The sequence below is a fragment of the Girardinichthys multiradiatus genome, chromosome 2 (assembly GCF_021462225.1).
Source record: "Girardinichthys multiradiatus isolate DD_20200921_A chromosome 2, DD_fGirMul_XY1, whole genome shotgun sequence".
Taxonomy (NCBI): Eukaryota; Metazoa; Chordata; class Actinopteri; order Cyprinodontiformes; family Goodeidae; genus Girardinichthys; species Girardinichthys multiradiatus.
Window position 1 is genome coordinate 39174836 of NC_061795.1, and position 11153 is coordinate 39185988.

The window sequence follows — 11153 nt, forward strand, 5'->3', positions numbered from 1 at the left end:
CTTTGTACAAGGAGGAACAAGAGGAGCACTGCCAGAACCCTGCAAAATGACCTCCAGCAGGCCACAAATGTGCATGTGTCTGCACAAACGGTTAGAAACCAACTCCATGAGGATGGTATGAGAGCCTGACGTCCACAAATGGGGGTTGTGCTCACAACCCAACACTGTGCAGGACGCTTGGCATTTGCCAGAGAACACCAGGATTGGCAAATTCACCACTGGCGCCCTGTGATCTTCACAGATGAAAGCAAGTTCACACTGAGCACATGTGACAGACGTGACAGAGTCTGGAGACACCGTGGAGAGCGATCTGCTGCCTGCAACATCCTTCAACATGACCGGTTTGGCAGTGGGTCAGTAATGGTGTGGGGTGGCATTTCTTTCCATGTGTTCGTCAGAGGTAGCCTGACTGCCATTAGGTACCGAGATGAGATCCTCAGACCCCTTGTGAGACCATATGCTGGTGCGGTTGGCCCTGGGTTCCTCCTAATGCAGATCAATGCTAGATCTCATGTGGCTGGAGTGTGTCAGCAGTTCCTGCAAGATGAAGACATTGAAGCTATGGACTGGCCCGCCCGTTCCCCAGACCTGAATCCGATTGAGCACATCTGGGACATCATGTCTCGCTCCATCCACCAACGTCACGTTGCACCACGGACTGTCCAGGAGTTGGCGGATGCTTTAATCCAGGTCTGGGAGGAGATCCCTCAGGAGACCATCCACCGTCTCATCAGGAGCATGACCAGGCGTTGTAGGGAGGTCATACAGGCATATGGAGGCCACACACAATACTGAGCCTCATTTTGACTTGTTTTAAGGACATTACATCAAAGTTGGATCAGCCTGTAGTGTGTTTTTCCACTTTATTTTTGTGTGTGACTCCAAATCCAGGCCTCCATTGGTTAATAAATTTGATTTCCATTGATGATCTTTGTGTGATTTTGTTGTCAGCACATTCAACTTTGTACAGAACAAGGTATTCAATGAGAATATTTCATTCATTCAAATCTAGGATGTGTTATTTGAGTGTTCCCTTTATTTGTTTGAGCAGTGTATTTCATGAAAAACTAAATACAAAATTACAACATATAATATGTCACAAAATACAGATAAAAGGAACTATTTTAAAGGGTATTAAAAACATAAAATGCAACATTTTTTAAGAAAACCGAACAATGTGAATCAGTTAGCAAGGCGCTGGTACTCACAGTGAGGGACTGAAATGTTCAGGATGTAGCATTAACACCAAAGTTACACTTCTTTCTCATTTTCAGCTGTTTTTTAAAAGTGTAGCCTAGAAAATGTTAACACCCCCCTCCTGCCCCCCTCTTTGTGTTTCCTCCTCCCCATTACTACAGACAGAACTAACAGAACCAGGTGCTGCTGGGAACAATGGCTGGCCCACGCAGGGATCAATGCCAGGCCACTGATGGGCTCTCATTCCTTCACCAGCAGACGTGATAAATGACATGGCCCATATGTCACTGCAGCCTAGACTGCAGCTATCAGCCTCCTTTGTCTCAACATCTAAAGGGAGTTATGCTGTGAAAAATATAAAATGCAAACACAGGCGCTAACAAAGCAAGTTAGACACGCATGTGTTGCTGTTGAAAACCATGACCTGCTGTATTATCAATACAGTTTAGATAAAAATGTAATGGAAAAAGATCTGATAATTAGAGATAGATTTCTGATGTGTACATATTTCTTCACGGATTTCTTTGCAACCAACGGTATATGATCTTTTTTTAAGAATGACTATTTACTCCTCCCTCCTCCTCCTCCTCCTGTGTCTCCTCCACAGTGTTCTTCCTTGGCAGCAGTAAATCCTGATGTCTATACAGGTAGCAGATCTCTGGCCCCTGCCGGTTGTGTCCCAGGTGTCTTGTCAGCTGTCACAGACGTCCAACGGCAGGCAGGGATGGCATGACCAGCGGGCCGGGCCATGTTGGACGGGTCAGCCGTCAGCGTTGTGGACAGACAGGCATGTGGCAGTGATCTCCCTGTGACGGGCTGTCAGAGAGACGCCAGAAAGCCACCAGGCAGCACTCACCCCCTGTCATCCCACCTGACTACAGACAGAGGGGAAGCTCTGAATTCTCAACTTGCCACCCCAGACGCCTCCACTTCCTCCCCTGCTGCTGCACAGTACATCTATTGTAGCTTTGAAATTCAGCAGATTTCTTTATCTGGGAAATGCACCGGTGTTCCGACTGGCTCGGTAATAGTGTCACTCAGTACGGAATATTCTAATTGAATGTTTGCTGAAAGGATGATTCAGTTCAAGTGCTTTTACCTGTCTCACTTCTTGAAAATGTATACCTGCAGGGCACATACAGTAAGGCAGACGAGTCCTACACAGGAAGCCGATGCAAACCTGTCAAGCAACATAATTGCCATTTTATAACAAGAGACGTCTATGCAGGTTCTGTTCCTTTTCTCCTGATGGGAGTGTATGCTCATGTGTGAGTATATTTACTTAAAACCACTCTGAGCTCCCCATTCAGTGAGCGACTGTCTGACAACTGACTGTCTGACAACTGGCATTTGGAGCGTGTTGGGACCCACAGGCATGGATTGCAACATTAAAATCCGGTACAAACTTTTCTGGAACTTTCAAAATAAAGTGAATTTCACCTATTTCCGGCCCAGCCAAGCAAACTGTAACAGCGGACGTCCCATGATGCCACTGCCCGTATAAAACCCCGCAGTATACCAGCCCAGTAAGGCAGTGGTAATAGGACAAAATCAAAAGGGTGAGCCAAGCTCTCACGTTATTGAACAGCAAAACTCTGCACACACATGGAATGAATTCACACAATTTCTTAAAATACAAGAATTTATTCACAAAAATAAGTGAACTCAAAGTCAAACATATTTCAATTAACAAACCCTTTACTATGCTAAAACAATCCAACTAAACTACCAAGCAGAATTAAAGAATAACGAAGACTAATGGGCTATGAACAATATAAACAAGTTGATTAAAGATGGTAAAAACCATGACCGAAACAGTGATACAACATTACCATGCAATGTTTATGTTTGAGAACCAAGGATTATCTTGAAGAATCTGGAAACGGAGTTAAGTTAGTCTTGGAACCAACTTAGGCAATAATCAGCAAACGTTTAGACAACCATTCACAATGCAAGATCAGATAAAATATTATTTTACTAAACTAATGTTTTAAAGAATGATCTGCTGAATAAAACCAACCTTCTGGATGACTAAATCTCAACGGAGTCTCATTAGCTGCCTTTATTTATTAAAATAATATTTGAAGAAATATTATAAAGGAAATGGTAAAATATTTAAGGGAATATTTTGGAAAAGACCCAAATCTTTCTGTAGAAATGGGGGTTAATGGTTTTTACTTAGTTATCAAATTTAGTAAAATAATGATAGGGAAATATTATTTACTGGATTGAAAAACTAATAACATTTCTTGGTAAATATTCTTTAGCAACAAACACGTGTCCTAACTGGTTAGCAGTTAAAGCTAACAAAAGAAGCTGATAGCTTAGCACCAGAATCAAACAAACGCCTTTAAAAATACCGTTAATAAAAGGGTTCAAATGCATAAGCGCGGACGGCGCGTTATGATCAATCTTCTCTGTTTAAAATCACCAGTCAAGTAAAGTTTGTCTTAACTTTAAAAACACACAAACACAGAACACCAAAAACTGAGCACGTGTGCTGCAGATAGCTTGCTAGCACCAAGACAGCTGAGTTCAACACAAACGAAACCAAACTTCATAAAATGAAAAACGTTCAGATCTTTCTCTATTACTCTGCCCAAACCCTAACCTCGTAAGAACCATGCTGAGGAGGAGTTGTCCGGGCAACAATGAAGTTTGAAGAAAGCTCTGTGAACAAAGGGTTAGCTTCCAGCTAACCCCCGGAGCAGTGGATGAGCTACTCTTTCTGTCTGCTGACCACACGCGTTACCACGGTGATGCGGTCTCGGTTGTCCTCCTTCCAGACTGGGAAAACCGCTCCACTCGGCTTCGTTGAGACAGCATCTCTGCAGATAATTCTCTGAAACACAGTTTGCTTCTGCAGGCCTCAGAGAGAAAGTAAAGCAATGCTTATACCTTAATTTCCCCTTTTTATGAATGAATATCGGGTGCACAAACAGTGATTCACTCGTACTTAACTCAGTGCATATGATCGATGATTGTATTTAATTTATATCCTGTGCGAACAAGCTGAACGTCCGAACACAATCCACATGCACCAGATGAATAGCCTACAAGTAACGTTTTCTCAGCAAAATATGAACAGATCACCTGCTGTGGTCCGAACACGCAATCTCACATCTTCCTGCTGGTCCACATGGACCTGAATTACGCACCTGCATGTGTGTAATCAATGTCTGGTCAAGAGTGTAAAGCACAATCTGTCAAAATGATAGATGGCCTTCAGATGTTTCTGTCAACGTTTAAAAATAATGGTAAATAACAGAAAATATTTGGTTAACGCAATCCCTGATTACATACATATATATATATAGACACCTGGTAGATTCTTAAACTCATAGCACCCGACTACTTAGGCTCATAGAGCATAAAAAAAATAAATACATTCCAAGATGGTCAGATGGTCCTTTAATGTGAAAAAAATTAAATGAGATGGTACAGTCACGGGAAAGCAAACTACTGGTCATGGCACAGCAGAAAACAATGAATTCCTTCCCATCAGTCCCAGTATGCATGCCGTATTCAGAATGGAAGCAGATCACACATGCCCCTAACAAGGCAGGACTTGTCGCCCACTAAATGCATTTTACTAAATACAATTGGAGAACTATGGATGGCAAAATATGTTAAACTGAATTTAAATTCAAAACATTTGAGTGAAATGGATTATATTTGGCAGGATTTAGATTGGATTTGTTCACCATTTGGAAAATGTGCTGTACTTATTTTTGGTAAACTTGAGTTTTCTAAATAAACTGAATTAAACTCTGCGTGTAACATAAAATCCCCATGTGAACACTTGTATTATAAATTGCTTTGAGAGTAGGACTCAGCTAATATAGATTTTTCATTATTGAGAGAGTACAGTGGCTGATATGCATTGGAGACATGCTGCTGTTGCTGTTGTTTTTTTGTTTTTTTCTCACTGCACTGATACTAAGCGTAAAATTAAAACTGAGCATTGATTTGAAAGATCCAGTTAACACATTCTTCATGTACCAACAAAACAATCTCCTTGGGTGTTAAAACATATTGTTCTACATCAGCCATGCTGACAAAGCTGTTTGAAATGCAGATGGTTCTGCATTTTATTTTTTACTATTATGTAGCATCTACAATTACTTTTCTCAAAATGTCCAACAGACTGAACACACACAAAGTTCATATAGAGCACATAAAATAATTTATTTTTTTGCAGTTTCATCTTTAGTATAGATGTTGCTCTAATAAGAGATATACCATCCAAAACGAAATCCAAATCTTTCTGCATTATTCTTTTAATCTGCTATTAACTACAGCTTTTAAATACATTGCAAGAAATGAAAATACAGTGCCTTAAATAAAGTCTGAATGCCTTATAATAAATTCAGCTCCCCTGACTCAAAACTTTGTAGAACCCTTTGTGATTACATCGTCAGTTTTGGTATTGTATGTCTGGTATTTCTCTAATAGTTTTTGCACATCTAGAAACAATTTGTTTTGCCCATTCTTCTTTGTAAAATAGGTCAAGCTCTGTCAGACTGAGAGGAGAATGTCCGTGGACACAAACTTTCAAGTCTTACCAAACATTCTCAGATTTAGGACTGTGCTATTCCAGCATTTGCACAATCCTTCAATTTAAAATATTCTATTGTAGCTCTGACTGTGTTTAGTGCTGTTGTTTTTCAGGAAAGTGAATTACAGGGGTTGGACAATGAAACTGAAACACCTGTCATTTTAGTGTGGGAGGTTTCATGGCTAAATTGGACCAGCCTGGTAGCCAGTCTTCATTGATTGCACATTGCACCAGTAAGAGCAGAGTGTGAAGGTTCAATTAGCAGGGTAAGAGCACAGTTTTGCTCAAAATATTGAAATGCACACAACATTATGGGTGACATACCAGAGTTCAAAAGAGGACAACTTGTTGGTGCACGTCTTGCTGGCGCATCTGTGACCAAGACAGCAAGTCTTTGTGATGTATCAAGAGCCACGGTATCCAGGGTAATGTCAGCATACCACCAAGAAGGACGAACCACATCCAACAGGATTAACTGTGGACGCAAGAGGAAGCTGTCTGAAAGGGATGTTTGGGTGCTAACCCGGATTGTATCCAAAAAACATAAAACCACAGCTGCCCAAATCACGGCATAATTACAGGTCCTTCTCAAAATATTAGCATATTGTGATAAAGTTCATTATTTTCCATAATGTCATGATGAAAATTTAACATTCATATATTTTAGATTCATTGCACACTAACTGAAATATTTCAGGTCTTTTATTGTCTTAATACGGATGATTTTGGCATACAGCTCATGAAAACCCAAAATTCCTATCTCACAAAATTAGCATATCATTAAAAGGGTCTTTAAACGAGCTATGAACCTAATCATCTGAATCAACGAGTTAACTCTAAACACCTGCAAAAGATTCCTGAGGCCTTTAAAACTCCCAGCCTGGTTCATCACTCAAAACCCCAATCATGGGTAAAACTGCCGACCTGACTGCTGTCCAGAAGGCCACTATTGACACCCTCAAGCAAGAGGGTAAGACACAGAAAGAAATTTCTGAACGAATAGGCTGTTCCCAGAGTGCTGTATCAAGGCACCTCAGTGGGAAGTCTGTGGGAAGGAAAAAGTGTGGCAGAAAACGCTGCACAACGAGAAGAGGTGACCGGACCCTGAGGAAGATTGTGGAGAAGGGCCGATTCCAGACCTTGGGGGACCTGCGGAAGCAGTGGACTGAGTCTGGAGTAGAAACATCCAGAGCCACCGTGCACAAGCGTGTGCAGGAAATGGGCTACAGGTGCCACATTCCCCAGACCTGGGCTACAGAGAAGCAGCACTGGACTGTTGCTCAGTGGTCCAAAGTACTTTTTTCGGATGAAAGCAAATTCTGCATGTCATTCGGAAATCAAGGTGCCAGAGTCTGGAGGAAGACTGGGGAGAAGGAAATGCCAAAATGCCAGAAGTCCAGTGTCAAGTACCCACAGTCAGTGATGGTCTGGGGTGCCGTGTCAGCTGCTGGTGTTGGTCCACTGTGTTTTATCAAGGGCAGGGTCAATGCAGCTAGCTATCAGGAGATTTTGGAGCACTTCATGCTTCCATCTGCTGAAAAGCTTTTTGGAGATGAAGATTTCATTTTTCAGCACGACCTGGCACCTGCTCACAATGCCAAAACCACTGGTAAATGGTTTACTGACCATGGTATCACTGTGCTCAATTGGCCTGCCAACTCTCCTGACCTGAACCCCATAGAGAATCTGTGGGATATTGTGAAGAGAACGTTGAGAGACTCAAGACCCAACACTCTGGATGAGCTAAAGGCCGCTATCGAAGCATCCTGGGCCTCCATAAGACCTCAGCAGTGCCACAGGCTGATTGCCTCCATGCCGCGCCGCATTGAAGCAGTAATTTCTGCAAAAGGATTCCCGACCAAGTATTGAGTGCATAACTGTACATGATTATTTGAAGGTTGACGTTTTTTGTATTAAAAACACTTTTCTTTTATTGGTCGGATGAAATATACTAATTTTGTGAGATAGGATTTTTGGGTTTTCATGAGCTGTATGCTAAAATCATCCGTATTAAGACAATAAAAGACATGAAATATTTCAGTTAGTGTGCAATGAATCTAAAATATATGAATGTTAAATTTTCATCATGACATTATGGAAAATAATGAACTTTATCACAATATGCTAATATTTTGAGAAGGACCTGTAAATGTGCACCTCAACTCTACTGTTTCCACCAGAACTGTCCGTCGGGAGCTCCACAGGGTCAATATACGCGGCCGGGCTGCTATAGCCAAACCTTTGGTCAATCATGCCAATGCCAAACGTCTGTTTCAATGGTGCAAGGAGCACAAATCTTGGGCTGTGGACAATGTGAAACATGTATTGTTCTCTGATGAGTCCACCTTTACTGTTTTCCCCACATCCAGGAGAGTTACGGTGTGGAGAAGCCCCAAAGAAGCGTACCACCCAAATTGTTGCATGCCTAGAGTGAAGCATGGGGGTGGATCAGTGATGGTTTGGGCTGCCATATTATGGCATTCCCTTGGCCCAATACTTGTGCTAGATGGGCGCGTCACTGCCAAGGACTACCGAACCATTCTTGAGGACCATGTGCATCCAATGGTTCAAACATTGTATCCTGAAGGCGGTGCCGTGTATCAGGATGACAATTCACCAATACACACAGCAAGACTGGTGAAAGATTGGTTTGATGAACATGAAAGTGAAGTTGAACATCTCCCATGGCCTGCACAGTCACCAGATCTAAATATTATTGAGCCACTTTGGGGTGTTTTGGAGGAGCGAGTCAGGAAACGTTTTCCTCCACCAGTATCACGTAGTGACCTGGCCACTATCCTGCAAGAAGAATGGCTTAAAATCCCTCTGACCACTGTGCAGGACTTGTATATGTCCTTCCCAAGACGAATTGACAGCAAAAGGAGGCCCTACACCATACTAATAAATTATTGTGGTCTAAAACCAGGTGTTTCAGTTTCATTGTCCAACCCCTGTATGTCTTGGTCTGAAGTCTTTTCCAGCTTCTACCATGTTTTCTAGGATTGTTCTCAATTTAGCTCCATCCGTCTTTCAATCAACTCTGACCAATGTCCCCATCTTGCTTAACTGTGTGTTACTGCAATTTGTTGTACTTGATTTTATATGGGTGCAAAAAAGTAAAATGGGTCAAGTACAAATATATGTCACACTTTCCAGACTGTTGTTTGTAAAAAGTACAGAAAAGTGTATCATTTTCCCTTCTCTTCACAATTAACTATGCACTACTTTGTGCTTGTCTGCCTCAAAAAGTCCAAATAAAATACTCTTAAGGTATTGTTTGTGATGTGACAAAATGTGAAAAACTGGACACTATAAAAGAAAGTCCAAGACAAAATAGAAAATTACAGAGTTTCATTTAGAGAGAAGGCACTAATTATCCAAGGGAAGATGTTGCACATGGCCTCCTTAATTATGAAAACATTACTCGTCTAAAAACGAAAATATTCAAGTGACAGAGACACGTTGAACACCACACCATCTGAGCTGCATGTCTGAATTTGTTAATAGGTACAGTAGTTTCCAAGTCTGGACTACTGCACTGCTGGCACAGAGGATGCACTTACACTCGCACACATTTGCACAATCAAAACTGCAAAAGCACAAACACATGCCAGTGCACAGTGCACCAGAGGCATAGACCAAAACCACTTTAGATTTTCAGAGAGGAGGTGACATCAGAGTATGCAAAAAAGACTTTGCCACAGGCCAGAGATTTTTAATGATGAATCAATTCATTATAGAATAAGGTCATTATGCTTTTGTTGTCATGAAATGTACACATTCATCATCAGTCCACCCCGGACCAAGTCCATTGTCCCTTTTTGCCAAATGACCTTGGATGGGAAATTTATAAAGCGAAAAAAATATACACAAATACAAACAGGAATATGCCAGCATGCATACCGCTACACACATCAGCATCCCTAAGGACAATAACCATACACACCATGAAATATTTTTGCAACTGGGTCCATTTCATCACACTATTTATAAAGCATGATAAAGAGATGGAAAAAAGCCATGTTGTGTGTGTGTTGTTCAACTGTTTCATACTCTTAGCAGAGACTAAACCAGATATATGAGCCTGTAATGAAACATTTTATGCTAATTGTATTTGTTTACGGGCAAATTAATGGCAGTCGTGCAAAACGGATGATGATGTGAGCACGTACACAACATGATAGGATTCCTGAGGAATTCATTAGCTGTTTGCAGGTAATTAGAGGAAATAATTAAGGTGATTAGAGTGTGTCACATGCCCCCCACACACATTGGTACAGTATACATCAAAATATATCCCTCACCACCCTCCCTGGTTTTCTGCAACTTTTCCCCAAAACTGCTGACAGTGCTATCTCGAAAAACCCAATCACTGAATGAAGAGATTCTGATCTCTCTTTTCTCCCCTCATCTTCTGCAGGTCACCTGTTTTTGTGAGGTACCCCCTCGAGACACAAATACCTCATACAGAACTGGTCACAATATGATACATGTGGAGGTGGCATGTCGGTGCACCAAAGACACAATCGAAAGGAAAGATCAGGCGACACAATGCAGAAGTGATAAATCAACAAGCTGGAGCTCCCCCATATACAGGCAGCACGACATTTCAGACAGTCCCCTGCTGTCCAGCTAAACAGCAAGGCTGTAAAATGCACAGAGACTGACAGACAAGCTGACTAACATACAGACAGATAAACAGTTGTAATCAAATGTTCACATGCAGGAGCTCTGATGCAGAGAGTAAAACCCGCAGATTATCCGACTGTAATAAGCAAGCAGCCTCTTTACCAATGTAATTGGTCTGCAGTGGATCTGCAGCCGAAGCTCGTTAGTGTCACAGCAGAAATAATCATGCAGTAAAATCCCCTCCTGTGACTGATTGCCATATATCATACAGATACACACAGATGCACGAACAATTCTCATTCTCTCTTTCATTCACTCACACACACCCACACAAGCTTTTGATAGGGGGTACATTTTGTGTTTTAATACAGATATATGCATTAAGGCATTACTCTGGGACAAGGCCTAATATGTGGCAATTTGAAAATGTGGCAACCTGGTTTATTAATTTTTGTTGCAATAAAAAAAAAAAAAAATTTAAATATATATGGTGTCTTTTTCAATAAATTCTGAAATTTTCTGGTTGTTGTTGTTGACATATGCTTTCTGAAGTTGACACGGCTAAACACTGATTCATATTTGACATTCAAGTGTTAGAATAAGAAATGTTGTTCTTTTTTTTTTTTTTTCCAGGTTTTAACGAGTTTTAGTTGGGTTCTCATTGTTCTTCTTTTCACAGTTGTGTACCGCATGCTGTTTATTTCTGGCTTTCTAAAAGGGTTTTTGTTGCTTTCTGCTCCATACCTCTTCCTCATTTCTAATTACCACA